A 27,382-nucleotide genomic window follows, 5' to 3' on the forward strand; every position below is an offset into this window, starting at 1 on the left:
GGTGAACATTAGAATCAGACCAAGTCCATGCGAATGACCTGACTCAACCATATGAGAAGAACCAGAGTTTGATGGATCTGTCTCACAAGCAGGCATATCAAAGACACATCCTTTGCATATCCCTTGACATCACTACAAAAGATGGAACCAGGCACCAGCCCTTTGAGGTGGGCTGGACCAGGAAACTATAGAAATGCTAGAATTTAACATGACAGTGAGACATTATAAAATAGGACATTATGTTCCAAGTCTATCTCTTCTCCCTCTTATACTGCAGTGAGTCAGGGAGGAGTCAGCCCATGTCTTCTTAATACTAGCTCCTTTCAGGAATGCTATTTATTTATGTAACAGATTATTATTTTTTAAATACAGTTTTATTTGGGTTTCCACACATACAAAATACAAGTAAAACATCTTTTTTGAAAATAGCATGGTCCCGGGTTGAACTTCTTTATGCAGACACAAAACTCAATTTCATGCTCCTTTTTGTGTTCTATTCCATATTTTATATTATTCTACGTTTTCTATATAGTTTTTCCCCTTTTAATTTTCTCAATTTTATTTTGATTATCTCATCTCAATTCAAATCATTATATTTATACTTTTGTCTGTTCTGTTTCAATTTCATATTATCTTTTCTCATTAAACAAATTTTCTCCTGTAGTTACTAATTGGAGTATGACACCTTTATATAGTGGATTTTTTTCCAATTTCTTGCTTAAGTCTCTTAGCTGTCAGTATAGGAAAAGGAGGGGAAAAAACAAATCTTTTCCCTTTTCTCTCTCCTTCGCAGCTTAAAAATCTTCTTAGGAAACAATGATATTTTTTTTAAATAGTTTCAATTCCAGGGTACCTTATTTGTTGCTTTTGCTGTTTGACCCGGTCAACAAAAACTTTCTCTTATCTTCCTCCTGCACATTCTTCTCTGGCTGAGTTCTTCTTGTGGTGGCCATTTCTGACCACCGCTACAATCGCCTTTGGGAAAGGGAGTAATGGCCAGCTGGGGAGAAGAGATGCGGCTCTCCTCAACCCTGCAGGCAGTCTCCCGCTTCTTCACCACCTCTATGGGGTGGCTTAGCCCCAAAACCAGCCAGCTCGGGGTGCTCCAGCAGTGAGCACGGATCGAAGCCTTGCAGAGACGAGGTTTCGGTCTGTCACCGAAGAAGCTCAAACCGGAAGAATGTAATGGATTCTGAATAGCCCCTTCAGGGCTATCTCTCTGATGCTCTAAATCAGGTGAGAGCAGTCAAGGGAAAGATTCTTCACTAATGCTCTGGAGCACTACTGCCAGTTGCATAATATGGGCCTAGTTTGACAAATAACCTAATATGTTAAAATGCTGTTTTCCATTCTTCGTGTATGGATGTCTTAAATCTCATACAAAATAAAAATGTATCATTTGCAAAGTAAGGGCTACCCTATTAAGAGGAGATTCAGACAAGAATGTTTTTTTTAAAAAAAAACAAGTTTTATTTCAGTTTTCTACATTTTAAAAAGTCTCTTTTTAGTGAACAGCATGATTACAGGTTCATCTTTACATACAAATATGACCATAGTTACATATTCAATTTTTATATTATATTATTCCAAATGTTTGCCTCATTATTTAATTCGCCAATATTGCTCATATCTTAATATTATACATTGATACTTTTAACTGTCATATTTGCATATTTCATCACATATTCTTATTGCATCCATTCATAAAATCTAATTTAATACATTCATTCTATAAAGTTAGTTTTCCCCTTAAATTACCAATTTTAAGTGTGCCACCTCTAAAGTTTACATATTCACTAATTATCTCCCCTTTTAATCCTGATGAACATTTAACTTTTATTACCTAAAAAATTGAAATTAATAATCCTTTTAAAACTACATAATAAATATAAATCAGATTCTGCATGGTTTTTCCCCTTCTTAAATTCATAAAAATTATTTATGCTTTCAGACTAAAAAAAACATATTAATCTATTCCTTTAATCCTAAACTCTGAAATTAATTCCATTTCAGCTCTCCTCCTATATCATTTCAATTATTTTTAATACACATATTCCGTTAATTATTCCATTCATCTTTATACCTTTAAACAAAAAGGCCTATTTTCCAAAACTAAAAAATGTCTACTCCATTATAACCCCCCTCATATTTCATTTCAATTATTTCAATATATTTAATAAACATCTTCCATTAATTATGCATTCATCTCTATACGTGTAAGAAAAGAGCTTACATTCCAATATCAAAGAGTATCAATTCTATTTTCCATTTTAATAATATATGTCCCTATTTCCTACAGTATTCATAACTTTAGTTATATTTAAACTACCCCTCCTCACCTTGCAGAATCCTCTTTTAAAATATTAGTTAGCCATTGTCTTTATGCCTTCTAAATAAACAATTCCTTTTCATTTTTTTTACAATTCCCATGTTGTGTTGTTTCCAACTTCTGCTTCTTATTCCTTCTTTTTCCTTTCATTTTCTCCTATGTTCTGCCACTCCAGTTTTTATCCCCCTCACTATTTATAGCTTCCTTCCACCCTTTAATTTTCTGCAGTTTCGGTTTACCTTTTTTAATTTTACAAATATTCCCTTTTTATTTAACTTCTTACATCTCATATATTTATTTCCCATTCTTCTCCTCCTTCTTTTCAAAGTTCTTTGTTCCCGATGATAGTTGAAAATGACCTCTTCTGTAGTCAGTTCCACCTCATCTTCCATTTTTTGCCTTTGTTGTCTTTGTTGTTCATATTCTAAGATCACTTTTTCCAAGAATTTTAAAGTATAACCCAACTATTCACCATGTTATTGTAATATTTCTTTCATGTTTCTGAATTCCATTTTTAATTCCATAAGAGATATCGCCATTTTACACATTTTTATCTAGTAATTTAGTCCAAATAGTGTCTATAAGGTTAGTTTCCAACAGTCAGCTTTTGTTTTATTCCTGTCAAATTTTTAATTCATAACTAGACCAATACCAAGTCCAGCCAAAATCAACAGTTAATCCCATGGCAGAATCTTCCTATTTATTTCTTTGTTTCAAAGTTTCAATTTTTCAAGGATCTGTTATATTGTATAAATATTCCTTAAGATTTTTAAGAAACAGAGTCCTTTAGTAAGAAAAACCAGTTAACTTTAACCATTAGATGACACTCTTTATCATAACAAATTTTCACACACACCTTTTTTTTAATTCCTCCGTTTAGGGCTTTTTAAACCACAGTCTTCCCAAAATAATCAAGTCCAATTGATATTGAATTTTCTTTAATAATTGAAAAAGTTAGCCTTATTAGTACTTATATAGTAACAGAATATATTTGTCCAAATCAGTTAAATAGTTTCTTCTTCCAGCTTCTACCTTTTTCAGTTCAAAGCCCTGCCGCTATCAAAAAAACAATTCACACCTTTATTTTCTCCTTTCTGTTCGCTGCTTCAAATCTTTTTTTAAAAAAATTATTTAAAATTAATCCTGGGGTACCTTTCATTTAGTTATAGCATCCCATTTCTCATGCTGTCCGCTTCTTTCTCTCTCCTGCACATTCTTATTCCAGCTTACTGTTCCCCTTCAGGGTGGCGATTTTAGACCACCACTTCAGACATTTTCAGGAGGGAGCTTTGCCAAGCCAGGGAGGGGGTTTGTGACACCCCTCTACCCAGCTGACAGTCTCCCCTTCCTCCGCCATCCCTATGAGGCAGCTTTTGCCCCAGATCTAGCCAATCAGGGCTCTCAGATGAAGAAGCACAGGCCAAAGCTGTGGGCAATCGCAGTCAGTGGTCCATCTTTGGGGGAAGTCCAAAACCGGAAGCCCAGACAAAAATGTTTTAAAGCTCACCCTGTTTAGCAGTTAGGGTGTCTTGCATATATGATGCCTCATGTTTTGATTTTTAAAAATGCTTCAAAGATTAAATAAATGGGAAGATACAAGGAGTAGAGAAAAGTAACAGTCTCCTCCATCAACCCCACCACCAACGTCTTTATTCCCAACCCACAGAATTCCAAGAGATATTCTTAGGGGGGCAGGGGGAATAAACCTTGAAGCCTGATTCCAGCCTTGCTCTCTTTTTGGAAAATGATCAAATCTCCAATCAGAATAAAGCTGGAAGGGACTTTGGAGGTCATCTAATCCAACCCCCTGCTCAAGCAGGAGACCCTATACCGTTTTAGACAGGTGGCTGTCCAGTCTTTTCTTAAAAACCTCCAGTGATGAAGCACCTACAACTTCTGAAGGCAAGCTCTTCCCCTGGTTAATTGTTTTCACTGTGAGGAAGTTCTCCACAATCCAGGTTGCTTCTCTCCTTGATTAGTTTCCATGTTTATTTGTCCAGAAAACAAACAAAAATATACATTGGAGGTGGAAGGAAATGTCAGGACTCCTATTGTGAGCCTTTGGGGGACTAGTTAGAGCCATTCCATCAATAATTTTTCAAACAGGCAAGCCCATTTAGGGAGTCATTTTAGGTGAACATTAAAAAAATGCTCTCCAAGTACAAAATTGGATATGTACCAAGACTTCATGAATATTCCCTTTCATAAAAGTTGACCCTAAGGGGTGAAAAAGATCCTATAGTATTATCATAGCATGCTATATTTAAAGATTTAATTATAGAAGGATGTCCTCACCTGTATTATAATATCAACATCCCTTGGAGACTGAAGGAAAAATAAAATGAATATCATCTGTAACACACATCACATTTCGGAAGCCAGAGGGTCTTGCAAATCAATTCCTCTTGTTTTCCTAGGAGTTATTCTGGCTTTAGACATATGTATATAAGATCAGAATGGATTTCATTTCTTCCCCCTGTTAGTCTACCTCAAATGCCATTAATGTTAATCCTACGTTTTTAGGCGGCCCTAAGCAGAAATAGTCAAGCTGACAAAGATGTCAGTGGATTTTCAGCTAAGGTTTTTCAGGGAAGCTCTCTGTCAGCATAACATGTGACAGGGAATTTGATTGCCTACTTTATGAACAGATCAGTCCCCTCACAAAAGAATGCTAACTTTCTCCCTTCAAATTGTTCCTGCTTATCCTGGCAACTAATTCAGAATACTGAAATCCCTGAAGATTGTTTCTCCCACACACATACATCCAGGAAGAACTTTAAACATTTTATTGAATTAATTAAGGGGAGATTTCTGAAGTCTTTGCTTTTGGGGTTGCTAATACTCCTGGTGGAGTACTTGAAAACCAATCAGATTTATCAAGGACGTAATCCTAAATATGGTTTAAAAATAACTTCTCACAGATTATTTGGATTCTAAATACAGCCATCTGTAAAGTAGGTCATATTCATGGATGCTCTTTATTTACAGCAAGAATCTGATAACGCTTAGTAAGTTATGAGTATTCTGCATAGCAGCCTAAAGCTGCCGGTTTCATGTCCCCAAAGCAGCTGGAAATGAGGTTAATAATAAGAAGTTGATGTTTGGATTACAAACCACGTCTCCATTTTGAATATGGTGCATCTTGCTCTCCCCCCCATCCCATTCGTGGTTCCCCCTCCCCCCAGCTTCATTCCATTTTCTGTCCTTGCTGGGAAAGTAAGTACCAATCATTTTCTCACCTTTGCATGGATGGTTCTTTGCAGTCCCGCGATTTCCATCCTAAGTGACAACGCTGAACTTCTCATCTTGGCACATCCAATTTTCCTCCCAAGACTGCAGGACATATTTTTGTTCACACATCTAGATTTTCAGTGATCAGGGAACCTCTACAGAGATTTCTGAGAAAAGAGTAGCAGGTCCTCATGCCAACTAAAGGGATGATAATAATAATAACCTTTATCTGTCTATTTATTAATCTTATTTGCCACCCATCTCACTACAGGCAAATCTGGGCGACTTACCACATTAAAAGCAATGAAACCATGAAAAATAACATAACATACAAATAACATACAAATTATAATTAAAGATGGGGAGGGAGGGAGAAGGGTGTGTGGGAAGGGAAGTGGGGTCTTCTATAATATTTGTAATATTTCCCCATTAGGCTCCCAAGCCAACTGGCAGTGCCAGGTCTTTAGGCTCCTGTGGAAGCCCAGGAGGGTGGGAATGGATCTTACTTCAAGGAGCAAGAACCACAGCAGAGACGGCTCTTCTCCTGGACCACACCAGGCAGAATTCCTTGACTGACGGGGGTTTTGGTGTGCCTCCTCTGCCAGCATGGGTTGGGTGGGGTGGTGCCATTGAAGTAATAATAATTCAAAGTTGAAAGATTATGGCATAAAATGGCTGTGGTAGGTCCAGTGATTATTGACACCCTGGGTGCCTTTACAAAAAGCAACACTTAGGGCAACACTTAGAAAGTCTGTGCATTGACACAATTTCCATCCACCAATTACAAAAATCCACACTGCTTTGATTCAAACATGTACTATGTTGATACATTATGAAATCCTAGATTTTTGGGAGGAACTCGATGTGCACGAAAGCCAACACCAGCTAAAGAACTGGCAGCTGTGATCACACATGTTGTATATGTAATAATAATGAGAGCACATTAAATTTGTATGCCACCCAACTTTCAACAACCCTGGGCCAATAAATAAAGTAGTAAATAAACAAACGAGGAAAAAAGAACCCCATATCAAACAATTCTATGCTGAAGGGGGACCTGGGTAAATAGTTATAACAGGTGAATCCTGGTTATTCAGTGTACATGAACACCATGTTTATTTGATTTCAGAAATCAGAAATGAGGAAATTCATAAATCATACTTAAACATGATGACCTCCTAAAATCCATCATGTTATCTACCTCAATGTGCTTTTGTGAAATATAGCCATTGCATGAAGATATCTGAACTTCAGGTCTTGGCATTTCTCTATCCTGAAGATTGTCCTTCACCCGCCTCTAAAAAGAGATGACTGAAAGGTAGCAATAGCAGAAGCAATAGCACTTAGACTTATGTACTGCTTCACCATGCTTTACAGCTCTCACTATACGGTTTACTGCCCCCAACAATCTGGGTCCTCATTTTACCCACCTCAGAAGGATGGAAGGCTGAATCAACCTTGAGCCTGGTGAGACTCAAACTACCAAACTGCTGGCAGCCAGCAGAAGTAGCCTGCAGTACTGCATTCTAACCACAGTAGAGTCCATACCCTTTACCCAATTGAGAGTCTGTGAAAGAACACAGAATAAAGAAGATATAGTGTTCATCCACACATCCTTTTTGGCCCAGCAGCAAAGTGGCTGCTTGCTACGGCACTTATGGAAGACTCATCACAAAAGGGTCTCCATCTTGAGTCACTTCCTTGCTGAGGCAGATTGCCTAGTCAGCAAGATGCAGGAGAGAATGGTTCTAAGTTTACCTCCTTTACTTTTTCCTGGGACATAACAATAGGGACTGTGAGGTCTCCAATGGAAAGTCCACCACATTCTTCTTCACCTCGGTGAAGGACTTGGTAAATATTCACACTCTTCCTTCCAACTTTCTAGCTTCAGGTTTGGATCCAACATTTCCCTTTTCCTAGTTTTCATAGCATCAAAATATGAAGAAAATTCAGGACCAGCTTTGTTCAAGATTATTTTGCAAAGCAGAGATGGAGGGGAAGGATATAGAAATGGAATTTGGTGCTTGCTCAAGCCTTGGGACAAAAGTAATCATGGATCCTATTTTCAAAGGAGGAAAAAACCCCAAGAAAATTCAGCTGCCTTTTGGAAATAGCACCTTTGGAGCAACTATGACCTGGATGATTGAGAATCTCCACAGCATGGATTTTGAAGGGTCTATCCACAGGAATATTCCCAATCCATAGGAGGGCTTATCCCTCTCTTGTATTCAGGGGATTGACTGGTGATGATGCAGAAAGGGAAGAGAGCGGACAGCAGGGAACTCATCAATCCCTCACCAAATTCTAAAACTGCTTCCCGTTCAAGGCAGTGCTTTCTGCACAACCTATTCTCCTTTCATCTCAAGGACCAGGGGAAAGCACATCAGTGGAGGATGAAGAAGCACGCATCATTCTTTCAGAGTGCTGGACATTTCAAATAAGCAGAACAAAAAACACAAATAAAAAAATCCTTATCACATGGAACTGCAATGAAATTAATTCCCTAACATGAACTAAGACTTAATTGTTCAGTTTTCATGCCCATCCATGCAAAATGCACCAGTGCTTAAACAGATGTGCATTTATCTAAGCCACTTTTTACTGCTTCACAAAAAATGTGATTGAAAGGCAGAGGCACCACGCTACAGGATACAAGTATTCCAGTGAAAAAGAGAATAGAATATTTCGTAAAGATGAGGAAGCCATGGACCACTACTCTAACTTTAATCCATTCCACCCATTCAGCATTTTGGATCCGACTAGGGTGGGGTGAAGGATTTTAACAGAAGGCAAAAAGGTTCCATAAACTATAAGAATTCCTCTTGCATGATAATCCTCATTTGCTGACCATTCATTCAGCTTTCATTGAAAGATAAGATAATGCTAAAAAATGAGAGTTATAAATAGTCCTCAGAGTTGTGGCTGTCACAATGTCCCTACAGTCATGTGACCATGATTTATAGTAGGCATTTGGCAATCAGCTTGCAGTTACAACAATCATAATGTCCTACAGTCACACGATAGCTATTTGAGACTTTCACAGCCAGGTTCTGACAAGCAAAATCAGTCGGGAAGCTGGCAGGAAATCAAGAGTCCCAATTTTGTGACATAGCATTTAATGACCCGCGGTGACTTGCTTAACAATTGCAGAGGTCACACTTGCCTTTTATCACCTGCCTTTCTCCAGAAAGCAGTCCTTTGAAAACCAGGCAGCACATAGAGGATAAGACAACTTTCTGTGTCAGAATTTAATGATAAATGCTAGCAGTTTGAATTGTGGGTTGAAGATTAATGAAGTTCTTCAAATACTTATTATTTAAATACCAAAATTGGTAAATATACATTCTGAGTTAAGATATAGGCTTCCAGAAAGCATTTGGTGGGTAGCATGCTGTCATCATCGTCATCGTCCTCATCATCAATCATCTTATTATGGTTTGTTGCCAAATGTTCTGACCGGATCTGATATTTTTATCTATCTACCAAGTCCTTCCCAAGGTCCTGGCAGATGTTGTTTGATGGTGTTAAAAGTATCATCAGGGGATTTAAGTTCTTCCAAGTTAAGTTGCCTTTAGAACTGACTGATGATGTTTTTGTCAATGTTGATGATATTCAAGTGGTACTCCAGTTGTTTCAGGATTATACACAAGGAACCTAGGTACTACCTTTGCTTTCTTCTGCCATAGCGGTTCTACTTCAATTCGCAGGTCTTTGCATTTTGTGATTTTAACCAATTCTTTTGCTTCTGCTGCCCCAAGTACAGTATTTCCTCCTCTGCTATCAACACTTTTTTGTCTTTCTTATCACCAATTCTTACGTCTGCATTGTTACATTATTATTATTAATTGTTGTTGTTATTTATGTCGTTAAATGATATTATAAATGCTCCACTTATTTAATACATTACTTTTTAACATGGCTATTTTATTTATGACTTGCCACAGATATTTTACGTTGGTTATGAGTGTCAAGCACCCTGAGTACTTAGGAACTTAGGCATTTTCTAAATGGACTAAAATAATACGCACAGACATAAAAATGCTGAAGCAATTTTTACATACTTTGTCAACAATATGTTGTGAGTATCCCAAAAGAGCCAGATATGTGGCTTCAGACTGGTACTGTATAGGAAATAATAGTCTTAAATTTATTTCTGTCCATTGATATAATCACAACTTTGGGATTACAGATTCACTGAGCTCATGAACCAGCCTTTCCATTAATTAGATCAGTCTTTCCTTGGCATTTATCCAGTAGCTTTCTAGAAAATGTTCACATACATAAACACACACACACACACACACACACATGTATATACATATACTTAAGACTTGAAAAAGTGAGGTTCTTTTCTATATAAAGATACTTGCCATGAGTTAAGGCTACTATCTATGAAGATATTGTTTTATTATTTCCAACAGCAAACAGTTAAGAGCTATTATTTACCCTATGAAAGTTCCCTTACTGGGAACTTGAAATAGGAACTTTGTAGATTTTTTTTTACTTAGATTACAGAGCCCTCTTAGATATAGGAAGAAACAGCAATCTGTAATAGAAATTCTGACTGGCATTTAGTATGAAAGTTCTGGACTGACTAGGCTTAATACACAGCTTTTGAAGGAACAGCCTTCTACCTTTGCTTAGAGAACAAAATGGTATCTTAGTTGGCTCAGCTGAAGCCATTGGCTTCAATAACCCCAAACAAGTCACCACTCCTGCTCAGAATTGGGTATCATTGTTGTTCATGATGTCAATTTGATTGACAGCCCTTTGTGAACACTGGATACTGAAAAACGTACTGGGCTATTTCAAACCTTTGGGATGGCAATCAGGGGTGGGATTCTACCTATTCTCTAGAACCGGTTGTTAACATTCTAAGCAGTTTGTAGAACTGGTTGTTAGAAGAAATTAATGGCCTAATCCTGTAAGGAGGGCAGGAAGGAAACATTCTGGTGTTGCTTACAGAAACTGCCTCTCCATTAACCCTTATTACATTCTTGGCAAGGCTAGACTTCCTGTCTCAGGAACATCTCTGGAGTTTTTTTCCCCTCCTTTGCTGGTACTTTGCTTGTGTGGATTGACCATTCAAAGTTACAATGGCACTGAAAAAAGTGACTTATGACCATTTTTCACACTTACGACTGTTGCAGCATCCCCACAGTCATGAGAGGCCAGGTGATGAGATGCGTGCCTTGGTGTGAATGATATTGAGTTGGCCACGCCCAGCCAATAACATGCCCACCAAGCCATGCCCACCAACTAAGCCATGGCCACAAAATCAGTTGTTAAAAATGTGAATCCCACCCCTGATGGCAATCCAAGAAGCCCTTATCTACCAGAAACCCATGTCCCTGAGGCTGGTGATTATAATGTTATCCATTCAGTCATGTCCAACTCTTGGTGTTTTTATGGGCCAGGTCTGTCTTCTTTTATTTTTGTTTCACAGCTTGCTTTGCTTTGCTTTGCTTTGCTTTGCTTTGCTTTGCTTTGCTTTGCTTTGCTTTGCTTTGCTTTGCTTTGCTTTGCTTTGCTTTGCTTGATTGCTAGGTTATCTTCTGCCTTTTGTTCAGAAGCACAAGGCAGCCTGCACTGCCACCTCTCTTCCTGTGGCTGAAATTATGGCTCCTTGGCTGAAATCCAAAGGCTGAACCCAGCTGCTGAAGAAAGAAAAAAACTCTGTACCTTGGAAGAGCAAAGATAATTCACATATAAGCACTCTTGCATACCAGCTGAGGCAAAACTCTCATTTGAAACTCAGTGTGACCCAGGCACGCAAAGGTCACTTGATTCCTTCTTACTTTATTTTTCAGGTTCTTTAAATGGAAAATCAGAGCTTTCCTTGACTTGTTAAAATAAATTATGAAAAGACCAGGACGTTGGTTTGATACCTAGAATCATTTTAAGTAAAAAGGGCAACTGGTCGATGTGATGACCTCTCCAAGAATGCTGCCCTAAATGTTCTGATTTACCAACCATTCTAGCAAAATTCATATATTCAGCTCATGTATTTTTCTTTCAATAAACATGGATTCTTAATTTAACTTGTGCTGATTCTCCCACCTTTTGGCTCACTGTTTCTTATTTCTTTTCTTCTTAATGGCTTCCTTCCCGTATCAAGAACTGGCCAAAAGTGAGGTGATGAATTTTCTCAGCACCATCTAAATGAGAATAAGATTCTATAGAAGCATTTGCTTAAGTTCATGATGTCTGTTTCCCTCTTGGGAGAGGCTTCTTTTTCTTGCAAATTCCACCTTCTCACTCGCCTGCCTTCCAGTTGGAAAGGATTCCAGGAGAGCCCAAAAGGGGGGGAAAGCAGGCAGTGAAGTTAAACTGAGCTGGAATCCCCTGAATGAAATCTCCAGGAAATAAAATGATGAGGAGCGGAGGGAGGAAGATCTGCTCTGCACTTGTTTACTTATTTACTTAATAATATTTTGCCGATTGCCCAAGAGATCTAATTTATTGACAGAAAACACTGCTGTTTTTGTAGAACACAGACATGAAAGGAAAGAGCATGAGGAAAAAAGAGAATCTGCTTTAATGTATGATCAAATAGAATCTTCACTTGGGCATCGAACCCCAGCATCTAAAACATGGGCATCTATGTATTACCTTAAAGCTGGCCCTTTTATGACTTATGGACTTCAGCTCTCAGAGTTTCTGAGCCAGCCCGTTTTCCAAGCTATGTTAAAAGCATGGCTGCATCCAGTTCAACCATTGAAATTTGTGCCAGACCATATAAATCTCTGTATGCATCTCTCTGGTTGCGAACGCGAAAACTCTCTTGTGAGCAATAGATGAGCCAGTGGACACAAGATAAGATTGGAGGCAGTGGGGATCCCATTGCTAGAAAGGAAGCCCATGTTTCTTTCTTTGCCTTACATTGGTCCTTAAATTGTACTAACTCATTCCTGACTGCACCAAACTTGATTGCAGGAAATACGACTTCAGCAACAGAGTGGTCAATGTCTGGAATACTCTACCTGACTCTGTGGTTTCTTCCCCAAACCCCACGAGTTTGGCACCCATGATAGAGTTATTATACTGTAGCTTCTGTAGTTTATTTAATATTGTTTAATTCCTTGCTGTGAATCTTGTCTTTCCGTTCCACTTTGACTAAAATAGGAATTAGAGCACTCCTATCACTCATATTTCCCGGCAAACCTAAAACATTATTGCCAAATGTAAATATATATACCTTGCTTTGTTTTTTCATCAGAATGACTCTTCCAAAAGTAAATGTAAATGCATGTGGTCCCTAGTTTACAACTCAAGGAGACACTTCTTTTGTCCTAATAAGGCCCAACGTTTTTTTTCTTTTTACCACCCTGTCCCTTAATTTGGGATAGTCAGGGCGACTTAATAGAGCTGATTGAATTTACTGACTGAATGCCTGCCCTGATGCTTATGTGGAGTTCATAGCAGATAGTTTCTTTTTGTGCCCTCAGAGAAAAACATCCGCCGTTACCTAGGATTAAACTCTCAACCTTCCGAGTAGGAGGCAAGCATCTTCAACACTTGGCCACCATGCCGCTTATAACATGACCCAACATGTGACAGTGAAATGAACAGATACAAAATATAAAACATTTGCTAGACCAATACTTGAATACAGCTCATCAGTCTGAAACCTGCATTACATATCTGATATTAATATAATTGAGAAAGTCCAGAAATATTTTACGAGAAGAATCCTCCACTCCTCTACTCTTGCATAATACCTGAAGCCACCAGACTTGAAATTTTAGACCTAGGCAACCTAGAACTATGCCGCATTCAGTTCAATCTAAGTATAGTATATAAAATTATATATTGCAATGTCCTATCTGTCAGTGAATAATTCAGCTTCACCCATAACAATACAAGAGCACACAATAGATACAAACCCAAGGTAAACTGCACCAAACCTGATTGCAGGAAATACAGCTTCAGCAACAGAGTGGTCAATGTCTGGAATACTCTACCTGACTCTGTGGTTTCTTTCCCAAACCCCAAAATCTTCAACATTAGACTGTCTACTATTGACCTCACCCCTTTCCTAAGAGGTCTGTAGGGGGCATGCATAAGTGCACCAAAACGTGCCTACCATCCCTGTCCTATTGTTTCTTTTTTTTCTTATTCGTATCCATTTCATATATTTATAACCATGTTTATACTTATACCTGTTATCTAATAATTGTTTGACTAAATAAATAAATAAATAAAAATAATAATAATAAAAGGAAGAACATCTAATTCTGCATGCAGTGAGTTTTAGCCTCAGTGGAATTCATTACCGAGACCTTGCACATGTAGTAATTAATTTTATGCAATTCAGCACCATCTGCAGATGCATTATTTCCTTTAAAAGCTACTTTAATTTGATGTAAAGACTGAAATCATTAGGAGATTTTACAAGCAAAAAAGGATTTACATCCTGTTTGTGTCAAAACAATTAGATAAAGAAGTTAAACAGTAGTGAGAAAGTGAACTTTTTTCCATCTTTTTTATTGACTGGAAAAGAAATTTTAGTAATAGATTTTGTGTGTGTGTGTGTTTTTAAGGGCCCACAAATAGTCATCTGAAAATGTTATAATAGTTTTGTAAGAAAGAAATCTGAACAAATTAATGATCCGATGATTCAACAAATGCACTGAAGCATTTATTTTTAGTAGTTTCTGAGATCACTCAGTTTAATCACAAATCCTGTTTCATTATAACAGTTCTGCTGATTCAATTCTTAAAGATGTGCATGAAATAACCAACAAAAATTCCATCAGACCACAGACTATATATTTTGCTATCTGTGACTGAATGTAAACTAAGAATGAATAGCCAGCTCTACATGAACACAGCCCAGAGTCACTGTCCAGTTGGTGGCCTTAGAAATATAGATAAATAGAGGCTCTGTGATTACATATACGTGCAACAACATAAGGACAATCTACAGACAAATTCTTTTCCTAGGGAACCTAAATTGATCCTCAGAAACAAATATGAAATAAAGCCAAGATAGAACTTAGATAGAATATCTTATGGTTCAACATTTTTATTGAGTTATAAAATATTGTAAAATAGAAAAGTAAATAGAAAAGCAGAGGGGAGGGGAGAGAGGAAGGAGAAGTGAGGAAAGATAAGAAAAGAAAAAAGAAAAAGAAGCATTGACTTCCAATTCTCTCTGTTACAAGGCATTAACATCAAATCATCACTTTTTGCTTTTTCATAATAATACGTACAAGCTCTTTCTGTAAAGATCTATCCAGCTACTTGATAAAACCCAAAATCAAAGTTTCATTCTCTTCCACATCAAGCACGAGCTTAGAACTTCAATATCTAAAACATATCTGGCTTTAGCTTAAACATGATAGGTCCAGAAATCTTTAGTTTTATTGCTTTTTTTGCAGATCAGTTTTTAATAGATACTATTTTAAATATTTGAGCTGCAGTTCTAAAAAAAAAATTGTATTGAACTTCTGTGGTACTAATTTTAGTAGCAAAATGGCATTTAAATGGAATACATAAACTTGTCAAGGAAGAAAAAACAATTCTCTGACAGCCAGAAGTGACATCAGTAATTTCAGCACTCCAGTTTTGTTGTGGTCAATGTTATCCCTATATTTGTTTCAATTTAAGGCTAGGATAATCCAGGTTCAAACATCATGGAGACATTGCAAAATCACCAACCTATTTCCAAAAAAGGTAATCTGTGCATTTGCTTCAGACAATGGCATATGCAAAGGGCAGTTAAATTTGCATAATACATAGGGCATGGCTATCCAACCCCACCATTTTGCATATGTGTTGATGTCACACACAAACAAAAGGGGATTAGATAGCAAAGCCTCTTCTCCTCTCATCCTATATTTTAAATTATTTTTCAGTTGGATTCTTGTCTAAATAGTTTTTCAAATACAAATGACTTTAATAGCCCTCTGGTGACATTGTTACCAGTTTGACAGTGGGGCTTCTAACAAATTTGTTTATTCAGCTGATGAAAAGACCCAAATTGGAAAGCTTTAATGTTTACTGTTCTGGTTGCACTTGAACAAAATCCAGAGCTTAATTGGCTGGCCTCATTAACCTATCCTATATAAAAGTGAAGATTCCCTTGAATCAAGTTCAGTTCCTACAGACATCTGTCTGTTTCTTGGCCAAAATGGAGAAGTAAATTCCTGTTGCTCGTTTTTCTAGAATGTTTGTTCCAATTTCCAAACCAAGCCTAACCCTACAGCCATAAATGTCCTGATAACCTCTCTACTACCAAGTCTGACCTTGCTTAAATGCTTATTAACAGTGACTGACATCAAGATTTGTTTGGAAAGATTACTACTCTATAAGGACAAAAGCTGTACATTCTGTACCTTTTTTCATTAACATGCTGCTATATTTGCAATAGAGAGCTTGAAATACAACACCAGAAACTCACCGAAATAATAATTTATAGCAGGGAACTATATTTTGCTGAAATCACAAGAATGTAAGGTAATTGTAAACTGCGTTGATTAATTACTTGTTTTGCTGGAAATTTTCTAAGGAAATAAAGAAAATCAACAGTTCTCATAATGAACCTTTTCAATAGTTTGTTTTCCATATTTCCCAAGGGATATAAGTTGATATAATGTAAGAAATTGATACAATTCTTATTATAGCTGCCAGACTCATTACTGCAGAACACTGGAAAACTAAAATACTGCTTTCCTTGGATCTGCGGTCTTTAAATGTGTAAGAAACTACTCTTGACTGAAAAATTAAAATAACAAAGAACTTTGAAAACCTAACAATAAAAATAAAAAATCTCCAGAAAGAACGATCACCATTTATTAATGAGATTAATTGTGTTTATCCTAATGCCTCCCTTTTGTCCACACCAAATGTTTCCCAATCTTCTTAATTTTGGATGTGTAATCTTCAATTCCCAGAATTTCCCAGTTGGATGTATGCTTTTTGTAACTGTATTATTATTTTATTTTATTTAGGGTTTTTTGTCTTGTTGCTTTGTTTTGCAAAACATGGAAACAGCTTAAGAGATGCTGTGAAAGGGCGTATAAAAATATCCCTTGTCCTTTTTTTATATAGCATTAGCTGTTCTGAAATTTCTCTAAGCAACCTTTAAACTTCAGAAAGCTCCCCTGTTGAGCTAAATATTCTTGCTGCACAGCAGAAAAAAAAATAATTTTTATTTTGAACAAAAAAAGTCCATAAGAGCAGTAAGTCAGGTCTGCAAAAAGCTCACTTCTTCACTCAAGGAAAGAAAGGAAAATAAATATCAAAACAGAGAAAATGCAGCGGGAGAGAAACAGAAAAAAATTAATAACAGCATCACCTTTGTTTTACTAATAGTGCAAATAAGCATAGAATGTCAAAAGCTATGTCTAAAATGGGGAAATCGATTAATATTGGCCAATGATTGATTGATTGATTCATTCATTCATGATTTGTCTCATTTTCCATATACCAACGCAAAGAGATACTAAACAACATTTAACCTTAACTCTATAGTTATTCTGATGGGTTCAGAATTTTCAATGGAAAAATACAGATGGGAAAAAGATCAAAGGGTTGCTCCAGAACCCTCAACAAAATCATCAAATCCATTAAGCTAAAAATTAATGTTTCCAGTTGAACAAGTTTATGGAGTATGCATATTCACTTTGCATGCTTTCCATATGGTGAATTTTACACCTTCTGAAAATGATTTCCCAAACATCCAGATTTTAAGTATCTGAAATCAACTTCTTTCCAAAAAACAAAGACTTAGATATATTCACTGTTTGCATCAGAGAAAGGATTAGTGCTACAAACAACAGACTGGCTACAGAGACAAAGGGCCATGTTCAGATGTCTAAAAACCAAATGCAGAACACAAAATAAACAACCTGAGTGTTTAAGCCATCAATAAATTAAAGCAACTTGAAAAGACTTCTCTTACTTATACAAGAATGTTTTATTGTGGGTCTTTAACTCTGACAAATATTCACATGGGATGGCAGGAATAATCACTTTTACACTTCCTTTCTCTTATCCTGAGCTGTAGTTCTTGAGATGGCACCCAAAGTTAAAACTCTCCTTTCATTTGAAGCCCAGGAACAAGAGCCTTGCTCCATTCAGCTACCCTTATTTAAAAGCTGCACCACAGAACTAATTTAATTATGTCATAATACCCAGTTGTCACATTAGGCTCCGTTTTTCAAAAATTCTTGCATTTTTCACAGCTAATTTGCTTCTCCAATTTCACATAAAATTCAAATAATGGTGCAGCTTCAATTGTTCCTGATGGGTGCTGGGTAATAAAGCTCTAAAAGGATTGCCTTTCACATCATCTCAAGGAGAACTTCAAAACTGCTCCACAACATTTGCCTCTCCTTACATAGAGATCAGAGTGACATGAGAGTGAAATCGTTTCATCCAAGCTGTTCAGCTAACAACCACACCATATCAGATAGGACTGTGTTGTTGGTGGTGAGCATTAAAAAATATTGCTTTTCTGAAAGGTCAAATAGATAACTAAAGGGAATGTATGGATCATGCAATGTTTAGCATTAATGAACATGTCTTGTTCCCCTCCTCCTTTTTAAAATATACATGAGCACACACACACACACACACACACACACACACACAGGGGGAGGGGGGGTTGAGGTTATCCACTTACAAATTTTCAATATTTTTAAAATAACTCTGGTTCTCTACAGATATTGTTTTTCATATGAAGTAACAAAAAGAGAATAGCCTTTTGAAAATGCCATTCTAAATCAGTTTTCTAGTTTGGAATAAATAACACTAAGCTGAAAAAATATCTGCGCTAACCCTCCCTAACACTAGCTTTGTTCAACTGTCAATCATATATAGAACAGGCGCACAGGGTGCTCCTATCTTAACCTACATATTTGTCTTCTAATGTAAACACATAGGAGAACAGTGTATTCTGCTATGCTGGTTTGTTATACAACTAGCAGCAACTGGGCACCTTCACTTTATGTGTGATTGACAGCTAAAGAAAACTAGTGAGTTAGATTGCTGGCCAACAATCCATTACTATCCACTCTGACTGATGGCCAAATTTTATAGCCTATCATTTGAGATCCTATATTTATAAAGTTGTATAGTTAGTTGCAACTTTAAAAAGAACATTAGGGCTTGTTATAGTTCTTTGTAATCTTTATCAACATGCATAGAATTATAAAGTTACAGTCATGATTCTCCATTAGGTTAAGCACTTTGAAATAAATAAGCTTAATGACTTCTGATACATGTCAACTAGTACAAAGTCTATAGATTTCTGTATAGTATTTTGTTGGTTTACTTTAACTCATTTACTTATACCCCACCTTTATTATTTTTACAAATAACTCAAGGCAGCAAACATATCCAACACATCTTCTGACTTCTGTTTGCCTCATAACAACTACCCTGTGAAGTGGATTGGGCTGAGAGTGACTGGCCCAAAATAACTCAGTTGGGGTTCATGGCTAAGGCAGGACTAAAATTCATGATCTCCAGCTTTCTAGCTTGGTGTCTAAACCACTAGACCAGGGGTAGGGAAACTTGGCTCTTCTATCAGTTATGGGCTTCTACTCCCAGAATTCCTGAGTGGGCCATAAAAGGTTCCCCATCCCTGGCCTACTGGTTTTTCAGTTGTGGGGGAAATCAATTTTTGACTTGAATGGGACTGTTTAATATACAATTTGTCCTACATTTGTATATTAAACAGTCCCATTCAAGTCAAAAATTGATTTCCCCCACAACTGAAAAACCAGTAGGCCAGGGATGGCTCACTCAAGAATGTTGGAAGTTGAAGTCCATTAGTGATAAAAGAGCCAAGTTTCCCTACCCCTGCACTAGACCAAACAGGCTCTCTAGTAATTTAACCAGAAATGTATGTATGTATTTATTCAGCCGTACATGCATTATAACCTAAAAATAATTACTCTTCAAAGGGCATCTGTCCAGTAAACACTCCACTCCATTCAGTTGCCCAGACTGCAAGGGTTATTAAAAGAGGATGATTATATAATACATGGACTGTAATCTAGAAATAATTACTCTTTGAAGGTCAAACTCTTCAAAAAAATCCATTTCACTTAGAAGGGTTATTCTAAAAGAAAATATTTAAAGATAACAACAGCACTTCTGGATTTGTCATTCTAGTTTAGAGATTATAATCCATGGTAAAGAAATAAAGTACATGCACAACTTCACAGATTCAGTTCCTGGAAGTTCCTAATAAGGCTTGGAAGGAGTCTGGTATCTCCTCACTTCACAGCTGCTCATGATCAGTGCAAAAACAAGATTGGGCATAGCTAAATGTCCCTGGAGATTCTCAGTCATCCAGGACATGGTTGTCCCAAAGGTGCTTTTTCTGGTAGCAGCTGAACTTTCTGGTTTTTCTTTGAAAACGTTTCACTTCTCATCCAAGGGCTGAAGAAGCTTCTTGGATGAGAAGTGAAACATCTTCAAAGAAAAACCAGAAAGTTCAGTTGCCTCCAGAAAAAGCACCTTTGGGACAAGATTGGGCAGACTTTCCCGTTTATGAAATTCTCAAACTGAGTTTCATTTTGGGGGAGAGAATTTTTACTTTGCATTAGTTACACTGAGTGTGAAGTAATCAGACAATGCAAGATGGAACTTTTAAAAGTATAGGTTTTTTTAAATATAATCCTGGAGGTGGGGTTTTAGCAGCTTAAAGCATGTTATTTGATTTCTTCTTTAATGAATGAATTCACTTTTCCTGCGGAGTCATCTGAGAAGAAAAATATGCTATATTTCTGAATACATCTATCAGCATCATGATGGATATGCTTATCTGGGAATAAAGCTGAATAACCTTGACATAAACATGCGTGCATGCACAAACAACCTTGGGTTACCTACACTTTAGAAATGACAGAATTACATCAATCCATAAGAATAACTTGAGAAAATATCCAAAGATACTATATGAAAGCTGATTTTATTCTCTCAAATGGTCCAGTCTATTTTCAGCCTTTTAGTCGTTGCCATGAACTTGGTAACTCTAAGTCACTCTACAGTTTTTGTAGCATGCTGTAGAGAACTGTAGAGAATATAATGAAAGTAGAGCAGTGAATTAAAGCCTTAGCATTGTTTATATAGAATGCCCTATCTTCAAAACATTATTATTCCAAGAAATTGTTGGTTTGCCTATCTGATATCTTCCTCCTTCAGAGGTTAGAGGAAGAAACAACCAAATGCTAACAGTACCAATGAAAAGACAAGTCTGCTTAACTACTCTTTTAGTTTGGTTTTCTCCAACAAAAAATATTCTACAATAATATTCTAGAAACATGAAAGATGTAGAAACATACCTTGAGGGTTATAGAAACATTCAACCTTTTTGCTTTGTGTGAGTTTAAATAGCATAGCTCAAAAAATTGCATCCTAGGGTACTGAAGGATCCTGAAGATGGTCTCACTGTTAATTTAATCTTGGGAAATCCTGAGAATGGGTGTAAAGTGCCAGGTGCTAGAGAAGGTCAAATATTGTCTTCATCTTTAAAAAGGAGAAAAGGAAAAGATGAGCGTTCAAACAACTTCAGTACCTGGGATTCTAGAGCAGATGATTAAAAGACTGATAAGTAAGTCTCTTGAATATGATAGGATAAAAAGTCACCATACATTTGTCCAGAGGAAGAGAGAGAGACTTTCCAGATTAATCTCATTATGTACAAGTAAATTATTTAATAGATTATGGGAATGTAGACCTAATATACTGTATCTTGACTTCAACACAGCACTTAACAAAACAGCCAGTGATATTTGAATTAGCAAGCTGTGTAGCACAACAATTATCTGGATACTCAAGGAATGCTCATCATCTGGATTTCCATGTCAAATGGGCTTTCAGAATCAGGATCAAGATTCCTACACTCTTCAACAATTTCAATATCAATTTGGAAGACGAGGTAAGTGGAATGTTTATCATATTTGGACATTTCACAATAGTGGAAAGGATAATCAATACCCTAGAAGACAGAAGTAAAATTCAAAATACTTCTGATAGATTAGAAAAATAGGCTGAAGTTAACAGGGTAAAATTTAACAGATACAAATAAAGTTCTCCACTCAGGAAACAAGTGAAATAGAGATTATACTTACCTCGATAATACTGTAACTTTTACCCACAGTGTGACTTCAGTTGTAGTGTAATTTATTTATTACTTGTATTACACTTATGTAAACAAAAGCTGTGTATATTCTTCAAAAGAGGTGCTTCAGAAGATGCGAGAGCTCATTCAAAGCATCTCTTTTCCAATCACCAAAGTAGCCACTTATTTTTCCAGGCTGATGTAGCTGCTGTGGGAATTCATACAGTACATCTTTCAAATAATACACACCGTCCCTTTCATATTGCATTGCACTGCATTGCATTGCATTGCATTGCATACTACACTACACTACACTACACTACACTACACTACACTACACTATTACGTTACATTACATTACATTACATTATTGTATTATGGATTTAAGGGTATGTAACATTTTACACAGAGATATGCAGACACATATGTATACACACTAAGAAACCACAATCCCAAAAAATTACTATAATCAAGTCCAAGTCATGCAAAACTCAGTAACTAGTACAGATAAATCTATATATCATTTTCTACATGGAGAAAATATCTATGCTTGTTACCTGTTATTTAGCATTGAATATTGGCATAATTTCATTCTATATGCATCTGCTTCCTACGGCTGCAACAAACATTAACTCAGGTTTGTTAAATTTCTGACATGAGTTGGTAAACCTCACAGCAAAGCCCGTATTACCTGCTTGGGAACAGTTTCATGAGTAGTTTTGCTACTGACCAATCAATTATCTCATTGAGGGAAGCTTATCAATGAAAACATAAAGGATAGAACAGTTCTTAATTGATTCCCACAGTAAAGTAGTGGGGGAAAACTGCTTCCATGGATGCTAGGCTGAGGAAGAATAATTGGCTCATTAACCATAGCTGTATCAACTTGTTCTCATTATGAAGGTCAAACAAATAACAAAGAAGTTGCTCTGAGGAACACAGAGCTCTGCACAAAAGGCTACAAGTGCTATACTTTCAGTCCAGGGTCCTGTTGTTTGGGCATTATAATAGGGTGTGAGGAAAATACCCTCACAGAGGTAGGGCAAGATATCCAAAGGTCATTTCCTCACCCCACTTACATGGTCTGCAGAGATGACAGTATTGACTATTAACTTTAAACAGGCAAAAACTGGAGCTCAAGCAGAGCCAAATCTTCTTAGGCATTGAATTGTACTGTGTTGTACTGAATTGTACAGTATTGAACTTTGCAGAAGTTATTGGCCTCATTCGAGACGGTAATGAGTTTGCATATAGATGGGAGATTGAACAACTGATCCTGTGGAGCAGCTGAAACAATCTGGAGCTGAACATGCTCAAAACTGTGGAGATGAGAGTAGATTTTAGGAGGAACCCTTCTATTTTACCACCTCTTACTATATTCTACAGCACAGTATCAGCAGTAGTATCCTTCAAGTTTTTGAATTGTACAATCTCTTGAAATAGGCACTTAACATTAGAACCATCATTAAAAAGGCACAACAAAGAATGTTCTTCCTGCATCAACTCTGGAAGTTCAGACTGTTGATTCAGTTTTATAGAGGAATTATTGATTCTGTCATTTATACTTCTATAACTGTCCGATTTGGTATAGCAACCAAACAGGACAGGTGCAGACTTCAGCAGATAGTTAAGACTACACAAAGAACAATTGCAACCAGCCTGCCTTCCATAGAAGACTTGTCTATTGTGCAGGTCAGAAAGAGGGCTAAGAAGGTATCTGCAGACCCCCTACATCCTGGACATAAACTGTTTCAACTCCTCCCATCAGGACAGTGATATAGGGTATTGCATGCCAGAAAAACTAGACACAGGACAGGTTTTCCCCCGTGCCATTACTCTGCTGAACACCTGATTCTTACATTGTTGCCTAATGTCTATTCATATTTACCCATATAGTGTGGTTCAGGGGTGGGATTCAACATTTTTAAAAACTGGTTCTGTTGGCATGGCTTAGGTGGTGGGTGTAGCTTGGTGGTCATGTGACTGGGTGGACATGGCTTGGTGGTCATGTTATTGGCTGGGTGCGGCTAATTCAATATCACTCACATTGAGGCACACATCTCCTCACCTGGCCTCTCATGACTGTGGGGATGTTGCAACAGTCGTAAGTGTGAAAAATGGTCATAAGACACTTTTTTCAGTGTCATTGTAACTTTGAATGGTCACTCCACACAAGCAAAGTACCAGCAAAGGAGGGGAAAAAAACTCCAGAGACATTCCTGAGACAGGAAGACTAGTCCTGCCAAGAATGTAATAAGAGTTAACAGAGAGGCAGTTTCTGTAAGCAACACCAGAATGTTTTCTTCCTGTCTTCCTTACAGGATTAGACCAGTAATTTCTTCTTACAACCAGTTCTCCAAACTGCTTAGAATGTTAACAACCGGTTCTAGCAAATAGGTGTGAACTGGTAGAATCCCACCCCTGGTGTGGTTGTATTATTATTATTTATCCTTCTTATTATCTTCTTTACTTCCCCCCTTTTATTGGGATGATGATGATGATGATGATTCTGTTGCTTTGTATGGACACTGAGTGCTTCTGTACCAAAGACAAATTCCTTGTGTGTCAAATTACACTTGGCCAAAAAAAAAAAATCAGTTCAATTCAAAATTGCATTTCATCCACAGAATGTCATTCAATAGGACATTTAGGAAAGGATTAATCTCTTTTCAAATAATTAATTAAAGGACTTGTGTCTTCTTCTAGGTTGCTTTCTCAGTCTTTATGTGCCGCTGTGCCCCACTGGCTAAGCATTCTGCAAATAAAATCACTCATATTTGCTCAAAGTGGGGCAAAGTTGGAGTTAGAAGAGATATAACACACAGGGGCTGTTGTGGGAGGAAAGAGAAAGAAGGATCACTATACTGTACAAATTGCCTCAATCTCCTGAAGGGAAGATGGCATGTAAACCTAATAAATATATAAATAAGTAACATTAACCCACAATTTGTATTGGGTTATTTGTATTACTAACGTCAAAGATATATTTTATTCAGCATTGCCCAGCTGCATTTTTCAAAGATGAGAATGGCTATGTATTGTCAGTTCTTCAAGGAGAAATTTGCATCCATCCTGCAGTAATCCTTCCTCCTTCCCTCCCTCTCTTCCTTTCTTCCTTCCCACCTGAAAATTTCCAGATAGATTTTTTTCATAGGACACTTTCCCTTAACTGACAAGCACTGAGATGGGGGGGGAGAGGAGAGAGAGAGTGAGAATAGATGATATATGATAGATAGATGGATGGATGGATGGATGGATGGATGGGGGAGAGAGAGAGAGAGATGATAGCAATTTTTCAATATTACTTGATGTGCAAAAAAACTAATTCAGTCAGAAAAGGAGCACTTTCCAGAAATAGATAAAGTCACAAAGTAATGTGTGAAAACACAGGACATATACTTCATCTAGGAAGACAAGAGAGCAATAGGCACAAAAAGGGTGTTCTAAATGCAAAAAATGAGCTAGAACAGCTCTATCTAGGACAAAAATAGCCACAGTCTGTAACAATGAAAACTTGGACAAAAGATCATGCTGCAAAGTACAGTATCAATACAGAACAGGCCAACCATCGATCCAGGTTAATCACAGGCTTGTAGAATACATAGGAAGGATTAGGAATGAGAAAAAGGACATACGGTAATGAACAACATCAGCCTAAGTAAAACATCAAAAAAATGATATTAAGAAAAACATCAAATGTTTGCCTTCAGAGTTACAATCACAGGCTGTGAAACAGAGGAAAGCAAAGGTTGCTCCTTTTTTGCTTTTGGATCTCTGATTGTTCCTGATAGAAGATGACAGCTGAGATGGAACCATTAGGAAACAATCACAGAGTTGAAGCATTACCAAACAGACATCCTTCATCTCTGGCCAAGGAAAATAGGACTGGTGTAAATGCTGGGATTTGAACATTGGCAATTAGTTGGCCTTCCATAGAGTGATTTGCTAGAGATCCCATGAAATTGGCTGTGGATTCAGATCACTTGGCAACTAAGTGAGCAGAGAGAACTGACAGGATTCCATCTTCTAAATTGACAGTTGGGTGGTGTGGGTTTTTTTTTTTTTTTTTTTTGCAGAATACAAAGTAGAAATGTTGCTCAAATTAAAATCCACTTCATTCTCCACAGTAAGCTAAACATTTTTTTTAGGCCAAGGGCCACACTTGCCCTTCAAATAGCTTTCAAAGAGCTAGGCTCCAAGGAATAGATAGAACCAGAACTGAAATTAGTTTAATTTACTTTAAAATGTAACTAAGTGTATTAATGGCAGTAATACAATTATTAGTTATGTATTGAAAAATTTGCCCTTCTGTGGGTTTCTTTTTTTTTTCTTTTTTGTAAAAAAATTATTTGGGTTTTCACAAAACATAATACAAATAAAATATCTTTTTTTGAGGATAGCATGGTCCTGGGTTATCACTTCTCCATACAGACACAAACTCAATTTCATATTCATCTTTGTGTTCTATTCCATATCTTATTACTATTTTAACATTTTCTCAATAATTTTTCCCTTCCCTTAGTTTTCTCAACCTTGCTTTTAATTATCTCATTCCTTTCTAAATTCAATTATGTATATCTTTTTCTAAGTTTCAATATCTTTCTAATCATTAAATTTATACTTTTGTCTGACCTGTTTCAATTTCATATTTTCTTTTCTCATTAAACAAAATTTTCCCCTGTAGTTACTGATTAGAGTATGATACCTTTGTATCTTTTAATTTTTGTCCATTCAACTCTTATTTAAACTTCAATTTGTGCCTTTACAATAATAACATTCAATATAACACATAACTTCCAGTTGAATTCTGCTTGGTACACTTTTAAAATACACACTAAGTTCTTAAAAGAAAGTAAATATATAACAATAATAAATAAAATACTTATTCTATTCCAATTCAGTTCTATCATTAATGTTAGTTATAATCTTTAACATCTTTAACATTTCTTTTCAATGGGATATCATACTTCCTTAGGAACACTTATAATATTTCCATATTTTTTCATATTTCTTTCATATTCCTCTTCACTTAAATTTTTATAACACATTAATAATAATTAAAATGTTCCCATCCTTTCCTAATTTCATTCTTTCATTCTCTTTATTTCATTTATTTATTAACAAACATTACATTACATTACAATGAGTATTTTATCACACTTGTTTCATATTTTCTAAGTTCATTTCTATTTCTAATATAACAATATTATCTTATGTACCCTTGCGGAATCCCTCTTTCAACTTTCACTCATTATCTCTGTCTTCTAAATAGACTTATAACTTTAATCCTTGTACATTTTCCTTGTTTCTCTATATCCTGTTTCTGTTCTTTATAACTTCTTTTCCTTTCCCTCTTCCCCCTCTTCTTCTCCCTCCCCTTTTTGACCCCTTGTCTCTCTAATTCTAATTCTCTTTTCTGTAATTCTCTCTTCTGTTTCATCCTAATATTGTAATTATTTTTCAAACTATTCCTTTTTTGTTGTTTTTTTCAGATATTAAATTTTTCACTCTCTTTCCCCACATCGAATTACTTGTTCATTGAAGATGGCTTCTTCTTTGTCCCGCCCTTCTTGTTCTACAGGCATTTCTTGTTGTTTCTCATAGTTCAGGATCTCCATTTCTAAAAATTGAAATATGAAGCCAAAAAACCCTCTTCCTTCTTGTACATCTTCTTTCTGTTTTCTAAGTTCCATTTTCAGTTCTTCCAAGTGTGATACCATTTTAAAAACTTTTAAACAACC

At 36.6% G+C, this 27,382-nt stretch overlaps 1 long non-coding RNA gene across 9 annotated transcripts in view; it reads right to left on the reverse strand.

Moving 5' to 3' along the window:
• Nucleotides 1-27,382, reverse strand: part of LOC148127794 (uncharacterized) — a 120,376-nt gene that overhangs the window by 82,109 nt on the left and 10,885 nt on the right. Inside the window, exon 1 of one of the 9 annotated variants that reach the window (XR_015740026.1) lies at nucleotides 4,625-5,349. The exons of the other annotated variants lie outside the window; for them this stretch is intronic. This is a non-coding gene — a long non-coding RNA (uncharacterized LOC148127794). Of the gene's footprint in view, nucleotides 1-4,624; nucleotides 5,350-27,382 lie in introns of those variants that run through there. 9 annotated transcript variants of the gene reach the window in all.

This window comes from Pseudonaja textilis, chromosome 1 (assembly GCF_049901715.1).
Source record: "Pseudonaja textilis isolate UNSWEBS1 chromosome 1, rPseTex1.2, whole genome shotgun sequence".
NCBI classification, from domain to species: domain Eukaryota; kingdom Metazoa; phylum Chordata; class Lepidosauria; order Squamata; family Elapidae; genus Pseudonaja; species Pseudonaja textilis.